General features: G+C 38.5%; 1 long non-coding RNA gene across 6 annotated transcripts in view; it reads left to right on the forward strand.

Moving 5' to 3' along the window:
- Positions 1-19,986, forward strand: part of LOC144313624 (uncharacterized) — a 241,323-nt gene that overhangs the window by 100,163 nt on the left and 121,174 nt on the right. The window contains exon 4 of one of the 6 annotated variants that reach the window (XR_013379251.1): positions 14,637-14,747. The exons of the other annotated variants lie outside the window; for them this stretch is intronic. This is a non-coding gene — a long non-coding RNA (uncharacterized LOC144313624). Of the gene's footprint in view, positions 1-14,636; positions 14,748-19,986 lie in introns of those variants that run through there. 6 annotated transcript variants of the gene reach the window in all.

Below are 19,986 nucleotides of genomic sequence, written 5' to 3' on the forward strand. Positions count from 1 at the left end.
TGACACCTTTCTTGAGTAGGCAAGTCATTGCTTTCTCTTAAATAGCAGAACAAAACAGATTTATAGGCATTTTAAGAAGAAAGGCCAAACTATCTCAAAAGATTTCTTTAAAATATGCAGAGATGTCTGTTGGAAAGACAAGGAGATTAGCCATTTGTTGGTTTTAGGGTGAGTAAATCATTTGAAAGTTTGTTAAAGAGAATATTCTAATTCAAATCTACAATCTGAATGGCTAGGTGTTTGGAAAACCTGGCATTAAGAAAAAGAATGTTTATGTAAGTCAGATGACCATCATTTACTGAGGCTGTTTCAGGACAGGCAGAGCTGAGTGGGTTTCCATTTCTTATGGGTTTTGCAGTCGTCTTCTTCCTTTTTCTATGGATAGAATTAATTTCTTCCATATTTAGGTGGACTGTGAGATCCTGTGCCTGCTACCTTCGAATTATTTTCATAAGGACTGTGCTTTACAGGATTGTTGGAGTCATTATATAATGAGTAGAGTTCTGGCATCCCCATTAAAAAAAAGGCTATGATTGCTATATTTTTTTTTTTGCAGAGTTCATCCAAACAATAATAAAAAAGCAATTAGAAATATAAAATCATGGAAAATCTCATCCCATTAACAGGTCATTAAACTTGGCAAGAATTGCTGTATTCAAGATTTTGGTCTTATTCCTTGGTCTTTGGATTCCATTTTAAGAAAATAGTGATTACATAAATTTTAATACAATAAGTGATGTTTGGCTAAATCTTATATTTCTTTGTAGGAAAGACAAAATCTTGTGAACTAAAGATGGAAAAACAAAGTTGATTCTTAATTACCTTTTATTATTGTTTTGAATCCAATTTTTAACCATCATAAATGGATCTAAATTTTGAGGAAGCTTGTAAAATTTTGGAGGGCCCTCTTTAAATTATGAATATAAAATTAAATATGGAATTGAATGTTTATTTAGAATGGAAAAAATACAGCAAATCACAAATTTACAAAAGCTGACAAATACCACAAACTTTACAAATGCAAGAAACAATATACGTATTGGACTAATCCACAACATGCTGATAAAGTGCTTTTTTCATTACATTTCCTTAATTTACAGTTTTACACATCAGATGGTTTAAAGGTTTTCCCACAAACTAGCTTTTGCCTCCATCTGTTTCAAACATTGTTTCTCATTTTTTATTACTGAGCACCATGGGACTCTTTCTCACAACAAGGAAACCTCCGGCCTTAACCCTTCTATTATGATGCCAAGTGAGTCGGCTGGGTAGACGGTAGGATTATTCCTGGAAGCCATTCCTACCCTGTGATGGCTGGTGATAGCCACATGGGAGTGACTGAAAACAATATAAATATGTCCTTCTAGATCCAAATTAAATGTACCCTTAACTCACCTCCTTCACCGGAATCCAAAAATGCCCAAGGCCATTGCAACTCGGCCTGACACTCTTGTAATATGACCGAGGGGAAGTTGGAGTAGAAAGAGACCGAAACTTCACTTGATCTCACTTAAAATATCTTACCTCTGCAACTTGAAGCATGTGCCATTGTGAATGTACTTCTGGGGCTCCTCCCTCATCTTTGGAAGTGCCTGTGCACATAAGAGGGACCAAGCAATGGTGAAGCTACCTCTGCTAATAGTATTTACCTTTCCTAATAACGTTCTTTTGGGCAAAAGTAATGTCAGTCTTTTTAGGGAAGGTCATCTGTGTCCTCTTTTATAATTCCCTTCCTCCCCCACTATCACTGAGGCATTTAGCATTTAGCTCAGTCTTCCTTTCTCTGTTCCCTTCCCTTCCCAGGTCCTGGCTCAATCCTGATGATCTGAGAGTCCAGATTGGTCACTCCTTTACCTTGACCACTCAGTGTAACCTCCTCAGCACCCGTTTTTTCCATTTGACTGTGTTCACTCTGTGTTTGCTTAGACCTGGACACCATCCAGAATTGCTCTGCTACTGATTTCTGCTATCTGATCACAATTTCCTACATTCCCAACATTACCCTGTCTTAATCCCATGACCTCTGCTCTTTCACACTGTAGAACATTCCACACTCTTGAGTCCTTCTGCTTCTCACTTCTAGCAGCCGTTCCATGACCTCAACCTTTCTTACTATGTAGCATAGGCTCCATGTTTTACCATTTCAAATACTTTGAGTACTTTATCTCCTCCTCTTTAGTTTCCCAGTCCAATTATCCTTCATGAACTCAGGGATTAATCATTGTCTCTCTCATCTCCCCACTCTTCCATGCTCTATCTTCTCCATCAGCTCTTTTCATACCACACTGTCTCTATGAGGGCTCGGGTTTCCTCTGTGTCGACAACAAGCCTTTATCTCAACTCTGTCTCCCTCTCTAGCCTCTGAAATATGGACATTGCTGTGCCACTCCCAAAATTTATTCAGCTAAAATCAACAATGATCTATTAATTGACAAATCCCATGGACACTTAATTTGACATTTTAAATTTTGAAATATATCAAATATTTTAAAGGGTATAGATAATAATAAGATATAGTCTCATATGCTCAATTACCCAGATATAACAAATGCTATATTTAAAGTATTTGAAGGTGTTTTTTTGCAATAAAATATTACAGAGATATGTTTGAAAAACTGTATATTTATTCTTCATCCATTTCCTCCCCTCCCTGCCAGGTAGATAATATTAAGAAGCTAGCATTTATTCAATGTGTGTTCTTAAAAGTTCACACAAATGGTAATGCATACCAAAAGCAAGTCATAGATACTTGATATATACTGCATATATAATTCTGTTACTTGCTTTTCTTATTCAAATTAATGTGTTTAATATTTATCCATATTGACACAGTTATACTTGTTTATTTTGATTTATCTAAAGTGATCTACTTTCTGAACATACTGCAATTTATTTATCTTTTTTCTTTATTATATTATTTCTAATTGTTCAATATTCAAGCAATGCAGCAGTACATATTCTAGCACATGTCTCCTTATGCATTAGTGGCAAAGTTGTACTTTGTAACAGTTTCCACATTCAGTCGTCCAATATGCCAATCTTCACTTTCACTGGACCTCACCAAATCATTCTTGAAATGACGTATGAATCTATGCAACAATTCGCAACATGAGAGTTTCCATTTCCTCAAAGTCTTGCCAATACTTGGAAACTTAACACTTTAAAATTTTGCTAAGATTATGCATATAAAATTATATCTTTTTTCAAACTTAGAGTGATTGCTAAAGACTGTGGGTATCTTTTTGAAATTTTCTGTTTTTCTTTCTTTCTTTCTTTTTCTTTCTTTCTTTCTTTCTTTCTTTCTTTCTTTCTTTCTTTCTTTCTTTCTTTCTTTCTTTCTTTCTTCTTTCTCCTTCCTTCCTTCCTTCCTTCCTTCCTTCCTTCCTTCCTTCCTTCCTTTCTTCTTTCTTTCTTTCTTTCTTTCTTTCTTTCTTTCTTTCTTTCTTTCTTTCTTTCTTTCCTTTCTTCTTCTTTTTTTCTTTTTTAGTTTCAGGGTAGAGTTTAGTGATTCATTAGTTGCATATAACACCCATTTACCCCACCCACTCATCCACCTCCCTTCCAGCAACCCTCAGTTAGTTCCCTATTGTTAGGAGTCTTTTAGGATGCCTGAGTGGCTCAGCTGGTTAAGCACATGCTTTTGGCTCAGGTCGTGATCCTGGGATCTGGGGATCAAGTGGTATCCAGCTCCCTGCTCAATAGGGAGCCTGCTTCTCCCTCTCCTTCTGCTCTTCCCCTGCTTGTGCTCTCTCTTGTTCTCTCTCTCAAATAAATAAATAAAATCTTTAGTCTTTTATGGTTTGCCTCTCCCTCTCTGTTTTTATCTTATTTTATTTTTCCTTCCCTTTCCCGTCTGTTCATCTGTTTTATTTCTTAAATTCTATACATGAGTGAAATCATATGGTATTTGTCTTTCTCTGACTTATTTCACTTAGCATTATACACTCTAGTTCCATTCATGTCGTTGCAAATTGCAAGATTTTATTCTTTTTGCTGGCTGAGTCATATTTGATTGTATATATACACCACATCTTCTTTATCCATTATTCATCAATGGACTTCTGAGCTCTTTCCATATTTTGGCAGTTATAGACATTGGTGCTATAAACATTGGGGTACATGTGCCCCTTTGAATCATTATTTGTGTCCTTTGGATATCTGTTTGTATTTTTTTTTACCTACTTTTTTATTATGTGGGGTTCTTTCTGCATTATGACTACTAATCTATTGCTTTAGATTATTGCTCTGTATTTATTTTCTTTTTTAAAGATTTATTTATTTATGATAGAAATAGAGAGAGAGAGAGAGAGAGAGGCAGAGACAGAGGCAGAGGGAGAAGCAGGCTTCACGCCAGGAGCCCAACGTGGGACTCGATCCCGGGTCTCCAGGATCGCGCCCTGGGCCAAAGGCAGGCGCCAAACCGCTGAGCCACCCAGGGATCCCTTGCTCTGTATTTCTAATTTTATCTTTTAAAAAATAGTATCTGTGAGAAAATATGTATGGTGAATGGAGAGTTTTTCAAATCATAGCCTTATAATGCCATCTTGGCTAGAAGTTCTAGATTTGCTTTCTACTTTATGTTTTTAATGACTTTCAAAGTAACACTTATTTACTGTATGGAATTTGGGAACTTAAGAAAAACCTCAAGAAAAATCTTGCCTATTCCTGTGGCAATAACATATAAAGTTGTGGCATATTCTTGCTTATTTTTTTTTCAGTGTATTTTTTTAAGACCTATTTTTATATTCTGTTTGTTGCCTGAGCTCAAGAGACATGTTCTTTTTTAAATTTTTAAAATTTGAATTACAATTTTTTAGTGGATTCCTATTGAAATAGATTTTATTAGGGACAGAAGACTTCTTTTTGGAAGGCAAACACATAGCAGGATGCATGGTTCATCTTGGTTAGCTCATTTATTCTCTGTGGCCCTGCCACAGGGGTGGGGCAGTCCTGAGTGTTCAGATGATCTAAGCAGTGTGACTGGTCTTTCTCAATTTGACTGGATATAACTAAAACTCAAATTGTTGCTACAGAAAGTGTCATAGAGTGTGGCTAGAGCTTCCCAAAGTGCCACCTTTGGGAAGTAGTTCAATTACTAAGAGAATATGACTAAAAAGAGAAAAACTCACTCTAAATGGCAACTTTTTAAGCACTATACTTCCCTTCAGATCCAAAGGTTTATATACCAAGGTAAAAATATGGGAAGATATAAGCCAAGAAAAATTTTGTACCTTTGGTTTATCTTCCTAGATATGAGTAATATCACTACTCCATCCTCCTATCAAGCATTTTTGAACTTGTTTAAAGTGGAATTTTAAAAGACTAGTGATTAAAATCATTTAAAACTTCAGACTTTTTTCAGTAGGACAAGTAAGATATTATTATTATTATGTTTAAAGATTTTATTTATTTACTCATGAGAGAGAGAGGCAGAGACACAGGCAGAGGGAGAAGCAGGCTCCATGCAGGGATCCCGCCGCGGGACTCGATCCCGGGTCTCCAGGATCAGGCCCTGGGCTGAAGGTGGCACTAAACCGCTGAGCCCCTCCGGGCTGCCTGACAGTAATTTTTCATTACTCTGAAAGATTGTCCCCAAAGCTCTAAATGAATAGACCAGGCCTTAGAGCATGCCCAGGAATATAAAAATCTTTCTTTAGTTGTAATCCTCTCTGTCAAAGACATTGCATTTGTTTGTCACTGTGAGAAATCAGTTCATAGGTCTACTCTGTTGACACATTCTTCTCTTGTCCCAAATAATGTGGGTTTCAGGAATATGTTGAGCTAACTCTGGAGAGGTTTGAAAGCTCTTCACAGACCAGTGCTTCTAGCACAAGCTTTGTTTCAGTTCCTCCTCCTCTTCTTCCTTCTTCTTCTTTTTAAAATTATGGCTGAAACAAGGAACAGTTAGGAGAAAATAGAAAAATGATTTGAAATCTATACAGCAGTTGCCATAGCTTATCTATTTGTAAAGGATCCTTAAATGCCTGTTCCGGCAGTTATATGCCTGTTATGATTTTGGACTTCAGTGCTACTTTCACATGACTCCTCATTACCATTCTCTAGTCAGTTTTGCTGATCAAGACAGAAAATTTTGGAAAGAACATCTAGAGGTTGAATTGTTCTATCTTACCTCATCTACTGACTAGCTTCTCACTGAAGTTCTAAATGGAAATCAATAAATTGTGTTTCACAAGATCTGCTCTTCTTGACTCTTTTATTTTTTTATTTTCTTTTAATATTTTTTTTAATTTTTATTTATTTATGATAGTCACAGAGAGAGAAAGAGAGGCAGAGACACAGGCAGAGAGAAGCAGGCTCCATGCACCGGGAGCCCGACGTGGGAATCGATCCCGGGTCTCCAGGATCGTGCCCTGGGCCAAAGGCAGGCGCCAAACCGCTGCGCCACCCAGGGATCCCCTTGACTCTTTTAGATGCATTGAGCTTCCAGACAACAAAGATAAGTCTGATTTGGAACTCACTTTTCACTGGAATCTGTGTCCAACACAGGGCTTTTGTGTGTGTGTGTGTGTGTGTGTGTGTGTTTTCTGGAGAGGTCCCTTCTAAATCCCCTTTAGACCATTTGTTAATATGTATTATTAAATTTCCTCAGTAAAATTCAGCTTTGGAGCCTGTGGCAGATCTGACTCTGGATAGTTAATGATAAGTATAAATTTCAGTTGCTTCTGTTCTCTGTAGTGAGTGTAGGGATGTAGGTCATATTGGTGAGGTCTAGACTCTTAGACTAAGAGCCTTTTGTGTTTTCTTAAGGTTTCAGGAAGTTTGAGTCATTTATTTAGTGCAGCACAGTTATGACAGAATTAGATTGGCTTCTCTAAACCTAAGATATTCACGTGTCCATTTGTTACTAAGTCACTGAACCATCCAAGGTTCTGATAACATTGTAATGCACTGCACTGAGGTGAGAAGCTGTACCTTCAGGCTTAAGGCCTTTAACTGGGCATGGCTCAATTAACCTCTGACCTTTCTCAAGTTCATCAGGAAATAAACTGGTACATTGCTTAATGCTAGGTTTGTAGTTAAAATTACACATTACCAAAAAAAAAAAAAAAAAAAAAGTCTAGTCACAGCAAATGTGTGAGAACTAATCCATAGAAACAAAAACAAACCTTTGACTTACCTACACTTTTATTGGAATTTCCCTCTTGACTCTATTTCCCTTTAAGTCAATAAAAAATTAGGGCTGCTTGTTAAAATTGTTGGAAAGCTTTGTTGGCAACTACTTTGTGGGTCTTCTGTTCCATTTCTTCAGGGGACTTTCCTGAATCTAAGTGATCACTGGAGGCCTTTCTTAGGAATGCTTATAATAATCATGGTTATTGTACTTTACCCTGACTAGAATTTCCTAATATAATGATTTTTACATAAGTGATATTCAAAGAGCTGGATCCATGAACAAATTGGAGAAGATGTTTTGATACAGAGGCTTATCTCTGGCAGAGATATATTCTCAATGGTAGGTAAAGAACAAATGCTAACACAAAAGCAAATGAATAAAGATTTGGTGTTCATCGTTGGGGTAGGTAAAGGAACATATAACACCTTCTACCAGAAGTCTTGGGTGGCACCTGGGGGACATGTTTCTATCTGTGCTCTGCAATTGGCTGCAGATCCAGGCTGATTAATGTTATATCCCTTTGTGGCTTGGCTTTTTAATTTCTAAAATGGAAATAACAGCATGCACAGCCTTTGTATTCCCCGGGTTGTTTTGATAATAAGCAAAATAGTTTTTAAAAGAGTAGTTAAAGAGTAGTAAACAAAGAAGCTCAAAGATACAGTAGCTAAAACTAGGCTTTTGAGTTAGCCAAATTTGGGTTTAATTCCTGCTTCTCCCATTTACTAGCTGTTTGCTCTTGGGAAGTTACTTTACTTTTCTAAACCTCAGTTCTAATCTGTAAAAGATGGCCAATCACATCATCTATCATCTAACATATAAAGCATTCAGAATGGTGTCTGGGATGCAGTAATGTTATACAACTGCTAGTTGGTCTATATGGATGGTATAGCTGATTGTCAATATGGATGAGGGTATTGATATTAACAGTCTGAAAAGTATAAGGAACTGATGGATGACCACAGCAGGCTCTGTACTCCTGCTCTTGGTTGAGTGAAACTTCTCTCCAACCAAGTCTGCCCTTGACTGAACCTCATTCCTTAACTCCTTAGCTCCACAGGCCAGGATGTTTCTCTTCAGGAAGCTGAAGTCTAGCACTGAGCCAAACATGCTTAATGGCAGCAGGGCCAGCTGCATCCTGCATCAAGCTGTCACCAGAGCTTCCCTCTGCCCCCATAGCATTTTCCTTCTACCTCCCGACACCCCTTCTCTCCTCCTGCAGCCCAGCACCTATGCAGGTCACATTCCTAGCAAGCTCTCACCCTCAGCTGGTTGTCAACTAAGGTGTTGGCTGATAACAAAGCTATGAACTGATAAGGCTTAATACCTTCAAGTGGTATTTTAAAAGGCCAGGAAGCCTTCATCTTAGAACTTAAGAAATAATGGAGTAATGACAGGTATTAACTGTGTGTGTGTGTGTGTGTGTGTGTGTGTGTGTGTGTATGTGTGTGTGTGTTTGTGTTGGAAAAATATTGCTAACTTGGGGCCAAGAGTCTTGACTGTCATTAGAATAAGCCCTACAGAGACTATCTGTGCCACCTCAGTCACAGTAGAGCAGCTTTTTTGGTCTAAAACAGAAACTGATTCCAGGAACTAATTGAAATCATGGCTTTTCTATTTTAGATTTAATACATTTTACTCTTAGCTGAGGAAGCCTCAAGACAAGCATAATGAAAATACAATTAATTAAAATGTTAAAATATTTATATGACACATTCCCTGTAATTTAATAAGAGAGTAACTCACCCCATGGCTAGAAATAGGAGAGTCATAGAGTAAAACAAAAAATAAAATAGCCCTTAAGAATAAAGTGCTTACCAAGTATTTCAAGCTGAAGATATCTAAGTTAAAAGAACAGTGAATATAAGAAGGCAAAAGTTCATAGTATTTCCTTAACTGGAATTTCATCTCTCTCTTGCCATGCATATGACAAATTAAACCAGAATGGTAAGCTGCTGCCTGCTACAAGCTAAACCATGCTTAAGAGGTTTGAAATCTAATAATGTTATAGTACGAGTTGGGGGAAAATATAACCTTTTAGGGAACTCTCTAGTAAAGGATTTACAAATATTCAACTAATTTTGATTGGGCAAGAATTTGTTGATTACAGTTTAGCCATAGGTAAGCATGGATATGACCTCAAGTATATGTATATATTGTCTTTTAAATGTTTATTGTAATAATGAGCTAAGGGTTGCAATCATAGCATTTTGAGTTATATGTATATTGAACAACTAAAGAGAAGTGACCCCTAAATCCTCTACTATAATAGAAGGACACTTTCTGTATTTCCAAGGGCTCTCTGAAGGTTTCTGAGCCCAGTGGGAGTAGCAGAGGTAAGTTAGAAGCGATGAGAGGGTTAACATCGCTGGCCATTTTCAGCAACAGAACAAGCTTCATTCATTTATTCAGCAAATATTTATTGAGCTCCTGCTATGTGTGAGGCATTTGACTAGATTTTGTGGGCACACGATGAGCAAAAAAGGCACACAGCCTCTATTCTCATGGATGGGTGCTGTTCAGGAGAGGTCCATGGAGCTGTGCATATGAGGAAGGCCATCTGGTCAAGGAGGTCGAGAAAGGCTTCCTTTGGGAAGATAACAATTGAGCTGATACCTGAGGGATAAATAGAGGGCATTCAAGGAAAAGAAGGTAGAGAAAAGAGTGCTCCATGCAGAAGAGAGAGTATGCTTTGTGTGAGGAGCAAAAGGAAACCCGTGTGGTTGGAGCCCAGAGAGGGAGGGGAGGGCTTCCAGATGAGGAAGAAAGACAGGACAAACCATTCAGACCTCTGGAGAATTCTAGACCAATGATTGCAAGAGACATGCAGGGGCACTTTCTTCAATCTAACAGAAAAAAGGAGACTAAAGAACCTTATTTAAAAGAAGAAACTGGGAGTCAAAGACCTATGGTTATCATCAAACTGCAAGAGGCAATATGTGTCATGATTAAGAGTGCAGACTATGTAGCAACTACCTGCAAAGGACCCCCTGTGACTGGAATGGAATCCTGGCTGTACTGCTTGCTAGCTATGTGACCTTGAAAAAGTGACTTAACTTCCCTGGGTCTTGGTTTCATTATCTGTAGAACACCTTGTAGGGCCATTGTGAGGATTAGGTGAATCAATATACATTGAGTGTTTAGAATAGTGCCTAGCAGGTTGTACATGCTACATATTCGTTTATAGTCATTACCACCACCATCATCATCCCTGTGCTTGATTATTCTCCAAGGATACTAAGGCATGGGCAAATAAGTGGTACATTTCAAAACTACAGAAGGTAGTTGTTCTCATACATTTTATTTAATTTCATAATAACTCCTGGAAATACATATTATTATTTGGATTTTAGAGATGAAAAATTGGAACTTCAGAAAGCTTTAATATCTCATCAAACAGTTTAGAATAGTGGAGGCCATATTTAAACCAAGAAGTGTCTAAATTCAGTCTGTGCTAACTCCCAGCTGAAATCCATTTCAAGATGAGCCATTAACTATTACACGCTCTATAGGGAACCAGCTGACAGTTAAGGGACTATGGACATAGACTTGTTAGATTCTCTCAGATCTCTGCTTGTTTTAGGGAATGATGGGAGCAGTGAGAAGGGTGCAAAATGCATTCTTAAGTTTCTTTTTTTTTTTCTTTTTTTTTTTTTTCATTCTTAAGTTTCATTACAGGTTCACTTTTTCCACTTTCAAGAGGTCAGGTACTTGGGTACTTCTAAATGGTTGAACAATTGTTTCCTTGGAAGGATATCTGTTCTTAAAAGCTAAAGTATACAAAACACAGACTACTTGTTCTCAGATCACTTGGCAACCATATCTAGCTCTGAGACTGAAACATACATGTATGTTGTGCTGCCAATAATTCTTTATTATGGAGACACGAAAGTTAGGAAATACATCTGCTGAGCTTCCCTAGAAGTTTCAGAGTTATTCTGTTGGTAAGAGTAACTCCCAGAGATGAATAGAATTGTTCTCTACCTGTTCACACTTCACCCATGCTGTAGCCAGATGTGAATCCTGGAGAGCTCTGTTTCCAGGGTTGGAGATGCAGAAACACAGTGGGCCATTGTGGGCAGAGCAATGAGCCACAGTTTTTCCCACTTTGCTATGGAGGATGCCTCTGAAGAAGGAATAGATATTATCTTCAAATTTGACAGAAGACAAATGGACTCACATTTCCCTGCTGATTTCTTTTTCTGTGGTCAGTGTAGGTTTCTGATATCTCTTCTCGGCCCCGTCCTGATGTGTCAGCCTCACTAGAAGCCTGAGCAATCCACATCTCACATTTCCTGGGGCTGCAGGAAGATCTGAGAGCAACCATTTATAAATAAGTCACATGCCCTGTAAAACGGAAATGCTTTTCCTGGAAGTTATTTCTCTATTTTCACTCTAACAATTTGGTGCACTGGAGAGGCAACTGACCTTAGAATCAGAAAATTATCTCTGTTCTTTGCTAATTTATGGATCCCCCATCTCTAGATGCAGTCATTTTGGATTGCAGGAGTACCTCCTACCCCATCTAGTCCTGCCACTCTGTGGACAGAACACTGCACATTGTCCTTAAGGTTCACTCTCACTTTGAAACACCAAGTTCTTTTACCCTAACATTAGCCTAGAGATTAGGTTATATATCGCAGTATGGCAGTTGTGGCTAGCACTCATTATTTCAACAGCTGCTTGATTTCAATAATTTTATTTCTTTCATCAACTTTTCATTTAGCAGTGCTATTGGCAAAATGTATGGAATACCAAGGGAAGTTGTATGATGACAAGAAATGTGCTCTTGAAAAGATAATTTTTGTCCCTAAAGAGATTCTGTACAATGTGGAGATTTGTGGTATACGTATTTAGCCATTGGTATTTCTGAAAGTTTCCCAACCCCTGACCCTTTCGGGGATCTAAAGAATTTGAGAATTTAAGCTAGGTGGGACAGATACAGGTCGAAATATTAAGTTAAAAAGAGCAAAGTTGGAGAATGTGGTGTTAGGATTGATAGCCAAGTAAGCTGGCTAGTACGGGACCCAGAGGCAGGCTGACCTACTCATCATGTAGCCCTGGCTGGGGCAGGACTTCCCCAATAGGAAGTTTATTAGTTTTCTGGGATACTGTAATAAAGTGCTACAAATCGGATGGCTTAAAACAACAGAAATTTATTGTCTCACCATTTTGGAGGTTTGAAGTCTGAGGGCAGGTGTCACCGGGCCCACACTCCCTGTTCATCTGTGCAAAACAAAGGAAGATAGAATTCTGTTTTTTTTTAAACTTTCCTATTCATCATCCACAGAAGAAATCACTCCAATGATAGCAATGGCCTCATGGTTTTAGGTTAGAAATCTTGATAGCAGTCTGTATTCGAGATTGTCACTTTCATGCTGATTTTATGACCTCCTGATTAAATGAGCAATATACTTGCATACTGAAATGCATTTTATTATGTATTTTTTGCTTTTTTGCTTTTTCCTTTATTATAGCAAAGAAATAATTTTGATTAAATTATACATATAGGATGGTTACATTACCTATTAATTTCATTTCAGCATATTAAGGAGTATGCTGTGAAGTATTAGCAGCAAAGAGGGCAAGGATCTAATTGAATTGAGAACTTCTGACCTAATCTTTGTGCTTATTTGCTACTTCCTCTGGGAAACCCTCACTTGACCTCACCTATTTCCCACCCACATGGAGTGGTTAGGTGCTTTGTGTTTCTTCCAGAGTGTCCTCTATGTCTCCTTTATAGTTATTGCTTATTTTATTATGTATCTTCCCTGATAGATTATGTGCTTCATGAGAGTAAGGGCTATGTACATCTTCTTCACCATTATGTTACATATTCCTAAAGCAATTTCTGATATATAATAATAGTTTAAGAAATATTTCTTGAATATACAAATAATTGAATAGTATCATAAGCTATTCCATGCATTATTCTTAGATTTCCTGACTTGTTCATCTCTCCCTATTTTGACTCTGCATCTGAGTTCCCCTTGATTACATAGTCTCTTTTCTGAGTTACATGCTTTGAACTCAATCTTCTGTTTCTGGTGCCAGACGTCCTCTAAGGAATGACTTCTTGGTGGTATCCCATTTTGACTTTTGCTTCATATCATCAGTCCTCCAATATCTGCTGCTTTCACTTAGAACCACCTTCATCAGGTGTTTCTTTATTCAACAGTTTTTCATTCAACTTCCCTTCATAAGTCTTTTAAAAAAAAAAAAAAACTTACCTCTCTGGGATTGTTCTGAACTTCTAACCCTTAATGCTCCATCCTAGTGGTTATACATGCCAATCTCTTATGAGGAGAGAGGTTTTTTGGGTTGCTGCTTCCTGCAAAATTAACCTTCATTCATCTGGGCTGGAGTCACAGTATGATAAAGAAAACTATGTCAGTCCTTATCACAGTTTAGTGGGCATCAGTGAGTGTAAGACGCATGAAAAATTACATGTGACTCATGAGATATGCATGGCAGCTTCATATCCTTTAGAGCTTGTGACCCTACAAGGGGTGTCCTTCTGGATTACTGATGGGAGGGTCTTCAACAGTCTGGGGAGCAGGAAGAGAGATGGCAAACAATCACTTTTGTTTGAGAAGTTTGATTTTCTTTTTGTTAATCTTCCCTGCTATGGGTCCTTTATTTTTCCAGATATATTTAAATCTGGAAATCTCCTTCTCAAAGAAGGCTGATCTGAGTAAGTGGGAAGGCTGCCACATTGAGAAAATCCTCAGCTCCAGTGATCTGGAGGACTTTGGTTTCCAGTACTTTAGCAGGTGTCAACTTTAAATGCAAACATATTACATAAAAGAAGTAATGCTATAAAAATTATTATCCATTAATACCCACAATTGGATTTGTTTCTAAAATTAGACTTATAGACACTAGGGCTGAAAGAAAGAGGATGGATAAGTTTTGAAGAGCTAGCATGCATGGGGCCATGGGAGACCTTCATGTGGGTTCCTGTCTGTTGGTTAGGGGCAGTCAAGGGAGCTTTGAGAGCTGAGACAAGAGTGACAAAAAGGAGAGCAAAAGATGAGAGGAGTAGCGACACTCAAACCAAATGTGTTCCCTTTTAAAAGGTATACTTGAACAAACCCTGTGTGAAAAGATTATATGGTCTTAACTGGGAATGTGTTTGAGTGAAGGATTCTTATGTGTTTGCAGAAAAAAGGGACCAGGAAATTCAGCCTTTGTTTCAACTCACTTCTCCAAATCCGCTGGCATGAGGTGGGACTGGGGATATTAAAACAGGCTAATCCTTAGTTACAGGGATGTTTCATTTCCCATAATAGTTAATAAAATGTTCTCAATGGAAAACTAAGTTTTATTTTATTTTTTTTATTTTTTGAAAACTAAGTTTTAAATTGCTTTAGGAGAAGTTGCTATTCAAAGAAATGTTGTGGTGACTTTGCTTCTGATAATGCAAATAATCTTTTGTTATTGTTTATTAAGTAGCTAATAACTTTACCTAACTGTCCTGCAAATCTTTATTGTCTTGTTTCAGTTTTGTTGAGTGCACCTGCATTGATTCTACCAAGCACTGGGAACATGCTGCACACAGTTAGCCAGAGCTCTAGTTCAGCCGGTCAGGGTAATCTGAACAGCTCTTGAATTTGTCTCACAATCCAAGGTAACTGTTGCCTGACCAAACAGGCAAATGCAGTTGGCTGAATAAATAGTTCTTCCTCTACATCCGTCTGAATAAACATTAGTACAATGGCTGATCAAGGCATCGTGTAACTACCATGTCTAGTACTGACAATTTACATGACCTCTTCAGGAGAATTCTCCTGGTGAACCTTTCATTTTTGCGGTTCATGCTATGACATCACACATTAGTATTGTCTGTGTTTGCTAAATACAGCTACATGCTTGTCTCATTTATGTGGATGTATGTGGATGCTCTTACCACCAGGGTAATAGCAGGTCAGCCAGGAGAGGAACTTTTCTGCTAAAGATGCACTGTAGATTCTGTGACTTGAAAGAACTCTCTGACTCATTCTTTGACTCAACATAGCCAAGAAAGATGGTTTTTGGGAAAACAATAACTTGAAGAACATGGATAAAGTTAATCCTTAACTTGAGACCATTAAAGTCAGGAAATGGAGGAGAATTTAAAAATCTTGTTGGCAGTTATTCTGTATTCATGCTTGTCATTACTTCCCTTTCTCTCCTCTTTTCTTTCTTCCCACAAAGATGATGCCAGTGAGGGAAGAGTTAAGAACAAGGTTTAATATTGTGATTCTGAATTCTGATCTTTAAAGTGACTTTGCCACCAGGTTTCTTTGGGCATTGAATTCGAATCACTTTTGCTTGAAAAGTTTAGTTTTCTTTTCATTAATTTTTCCCCCTGTTGCTCCTTTATTCTTCCAGGTATATTTAAATCTGGAAATCTCCCTCTCAAAAGAGGAGGCTGATATGAATAATGGGAAGGCTTCCACATTGAGAAAATCCTGAGATCTCATTCCCAGGCAGGTGAACAATGATTCAGCATTCATTACAAAAAGACTCATGAGCAATCATGATCATTTTCAGGGAAAAAGACAATTATCAATTTCATGGACTTATAAGTGATCATGACTATTTTCAGGGACTTATAATTATCAATTACCATTCCCTGATTAATTAAGAGCTTAATCTTCCCACCAATATAATGTGAACAATAGTACACTGTTCCAAGCTGCCTATTATATTTCCTCAAGACAAAGACTAAAGTGAGTGGTAATGGAAAACTCAGATCTGTCACTCTAGATTTCTTGCCTCTGAAGACAAATACAGTACGCACAATTTAGTGTTAACAGACTCTCACATTTGCTCTGAGCTAAGAGCAACGTCCTTCTTCACAAAGCTAACACTTAACACATTTTGTCTAAAGAGCCTCAGAATCATCACTCTTTTAAAAAATCTTTGCAAATAGTGAATAAGGCAGCCTGCTGAGCAGGAAGAAATATTTCAGATAAATAGCACATTTCTTGGTACTATTGCCTCATTTCATAGCTTGGAAGCTAATGCTTCATTTCCCTGCTGCTTTTTCAAAAAGCTGCTCTGCGTCTCCACTTCTAACATTGGGCCTCTGTGTGGGGTTGGCTATCACCTTGTTCCTCTTTGCATCACTACTTCCTGACTCTCTCTTCCCTCTCTGGCCTTCTCAGAAGCCCTCGATTTGAATGTCCTGTCACTGCTCTACTATCGTTGCAGTCATCTCAAACCCTGGGGTTGCTCTCATGGCTCACTGCTGCTCTTTCAATACAATTATTACCCTAATTTGTGGCGATTTAAATATCTTCACAAATGGTCCTTTCAGTATTCTGTTGTCTCAGTTCTCCAAAGATCTCACTCTGATTCCATGTCCGCCTCTTATTCTGCAGTCATAACCTACAGCAATGATAATCTCCATAACATCCATGTCAAGCATCTTGGTCTCCAGCCACATCCTTCTTCTATTTCCACCCGCTTCCTTTCCTACCCTGTCTTCAACAATACTTGGACCAAACTGTTCATTTGTCCTATTGCCCCTCATCCCCTTGCTGTCTTCCTTCCTCTCAAGTGCCCAGCTTAGATACCAGCTAATCATTAGAATCACTTTCTTATTTCATCCTCTATTCCTTTCCCATCTCTTCTAGACTTACCTTGCAAAACTGAACACAGCTTAAATCCAATTTCTACCTATCTGGTGCTTACTGAGTAGCTAAATGTGGCCAGAGAAACACACATGCCCAGGCTGACTGGGCTAAGTCAATTTATGATCACAAGCCTGTAGTGGCCATTATTGTGTGAAGCAGTCAGGCCACATTTCCTTGATCCTCCTGGCCCTTGTCCACAACTCTGCCTCCTCTCTTCCCTTTCCTTCCGTCTTCACTTAGCTGATAGTCCTGCTTCCTGTGTAACTGAGAAAGCAGAGGTGGTCAGAGGAGAATTTCACATGCTCTTCATTTTGTCTGCCCACCTACCTGCCTCTGGATCATTTCTTTCTGTGGCAAAAGGGCAATTGGCCATGACTCCAAGGGCAGGAGGCAGTAGGATACCTCATCCACCTAGACCCTATGTTGGAGAGTCAACATTTCCCCAAAAGGATAGACTTATTTAGACTATTTAACCAGTGCTGATAGGGAGTTGAGTCTTGAACCTTAAAGACAATATTTAAACCGTAAAAGACTTGTTTTTCATTCAAAAGTTTGTTTTCTCTTCTACCCAGGATGTAACTCACGAGTCATAGAAAAAGTAAGGGAGCTGAGTTCTACTTTCCACTCCCTTCTTGCTGTCACCTGTGTTGTGATCTGGTGTGAGCCCTTTCCAGCTACCACTGAGGTTGCTGTGGTAGTCTCCTACCTGCCGTCACCTTGCATACTACTGTTAGCCCCTCCTTCTTCAAATGCGAATGGGAGTGTTTTACCCCTTTGCTTACAATCCAGCAAAGGTTCCTTTTCATATTCAGGGTTAAGATTCAAATGTCTGGCATGGTGTGTAATGCCCTGCATACTGGCTCTGCCCCTATCACCTTTTGCTGCTTCACAGTAGGCATTTAACATTTCAGGAGCGCACACCTGTGTGTCCTTGAGTATGTGCTCTGGTATCCAGCCTTCAGTGCTATTCTCATGTGTCTCCTTCCATTAGACCGATTTACCCTACCCCTATCTGCCAGGTGAACTACTCATTTTTGATGATTTATCTCTAGAGTGATGATCCCATTAATACCCTGCATAGAGCTAGTTACTTTCTGTTGTTTTGGCCGTCATAGTACCTTGTCCAAATGCTTCTATGATGATGCGGCAACTACTGATTCAAGTTCTTATATTTCTCTCCTCTTCTGAGGGTGAGGACCAGCTAATTATTGAACTTTCATTGTCTAGCAGAGCGTCCTGTGTATAGTAAATGCTCAGTGAATTTGGGAAGGGAAAAAAATGAATCAACTAATAGAGTGTTTACTTTTTTTCTAGGTCTTGGGCCTAGTCACAGATTGAAGAGGTAAAATAAAGCAATTTAAGAAAGTGAATGGTAAACAAAAAAATGAACTGCTAGTGACCAGAAACATTTTAGAAATAGGTACCCACCTAATTTGTGTAAGTCATTCCTTTTCCCCTCTCCTCTTCAAAGCAGAATTTCTAAAACAAATGATGCTTACCCTTTAAGAAATTTTTGTTTTTAGAAATAGTAGAATATGTGGAGTGCTCAATAACCATTGATGCCAAGGATTCAAATAGCAATGTTTCACCACACAGTAATAAATAGAAAGCAAGAAACCATCATTTAGACATTGGAACATGCAGATTGAGTTGTTGGAAGAATCGGTTTCATCATTTCAGACAGTAACTGTGGCCCAAGAGGGTATTACCAGTATTGCTGTAGTTAAAATTCCACACTTTGCTTTGCTGTAAGTTTGTGTGCTCCATTTCACTCATGCTACTGGATGCTTGTTCTAACTCTGTTTCATGTTGTGCTGTAGCTGTACTGGGAAGCCAAGCACTGAGCGACTCAGTAGTTGATAGCAGACAGTGGACTTTGGTTAAATATGTAGAAAGCTTTTCTTTCTAAATTGTAATAAAGCTCCATTGCATTATATTCAACCTGATATTATTTTATTTGCTTCATTGACTGTAGAATACTTATACATATGCTCAAGTCTTATAAAAATTGAATCTAGCAGCAGCTATAAATAATTAAACATATCCTAGCTGGGACTTGCCAGTACATATATTACAAATTCAGAGCCTTAACAGGGACAGTAGAACAAGTGATTTATCACTGCTTTGCCTAACAACTACCAGCTGCTGGGGCTGTGCTTCTCCCTGTCTGGCTTGCTGCTGAGTCCTGAGGTCATTTGTGGCCAGAGAGCCCTGTGGTAGGGAAGAGAGACATGAGAGGCCAGAGAAACACTTGTAGTGGTTTCTCGTAACTGGTCCTAAAAATGTGCAGGTTGCAGTGAGACTTTGCATAGCTAACTCCAACTTATGTTTCAATAAGGTCCTTCAAAGTTAGAGTAAATGTGTCAGTACAGCGTTAATATTAGACAGCCACGATTACACCTACAGGAAAAGTGGGCCCCTCCTAGGAGCATGGCTCCTGCGTGCAGCAGCAGATACACCTCTTATCTTTCCTGCTTTAAAGATATAACCATTTATATTTACATAAATTCACTTCAAAATGGGAGCTCAGTTGTTACCAGATCAGACTCAAACTAGGCACTTTTGTGATAGTACTTAATTATGATCTCAGTTTAGGATAAAAGCTTCTGATGAACTCTTATAAACTTGATTACCAATTGTGGTACCAATAGTACCTACACGAGGATTCATGTAGGTACTATTCATAAAGGTAAAGATTAAATGAATACCAATTGCCTAGAAGATGAAATTATTACCAGAGAGATAAAGAGTGTGTGTTTTCGTTTTTCTTGAGTGTGTGAAGAGAGTACTTGGATGTGTTTCATATAAGGCATAAAGTTAGGGAAGTATTCTTGAATAGATCAGGCTGGTTGGTGCTCAAAGACGTCATAAGTGACCACGGTGCCAGAGGGGCTCTGGAAGAGAGGTATTTAAAAGGCAGATACTATAGCAAATTATTACCCTGTATGTAAACAGCAAAAATTCCTTGTGGGGAAGAATTTGATCAAAGAAAAGAATGAGGAGAGAGGTGAGTAAGAGAAGGGCATGACAACAGGCTTGTGAGGGAAGAGAAGGCTGATGTTTTAAAACAAATTCAAAATGCTATGTCTCAATGATGTCCAGAACTAACCTGTACAATGGCACCAGGTGTGGTCTGTGGTGGAACTCCAGCTCCAAAATTTTCCACGAAGTCCTACTGTCTCCAGGTGAGAGGCTTGCTACCTCAGGCCTCAGGTACCAATGATGAATGGC

The sequence above is a fragment of the Canis aureus genome, chromosome 5 (assembly GCF_053574225.1).
Source record: "Canis aureus isolate CA01 chromosome 5, VMU_Caureus_v.1.0, whole genome shotgun sequence".
In the NCBI taxonomy this organism is placed as follows: Eukaryota; Metazoa; Chordata; class Mammalia; order Carnivora; family Canidae; genus Canis; species Canis aureus.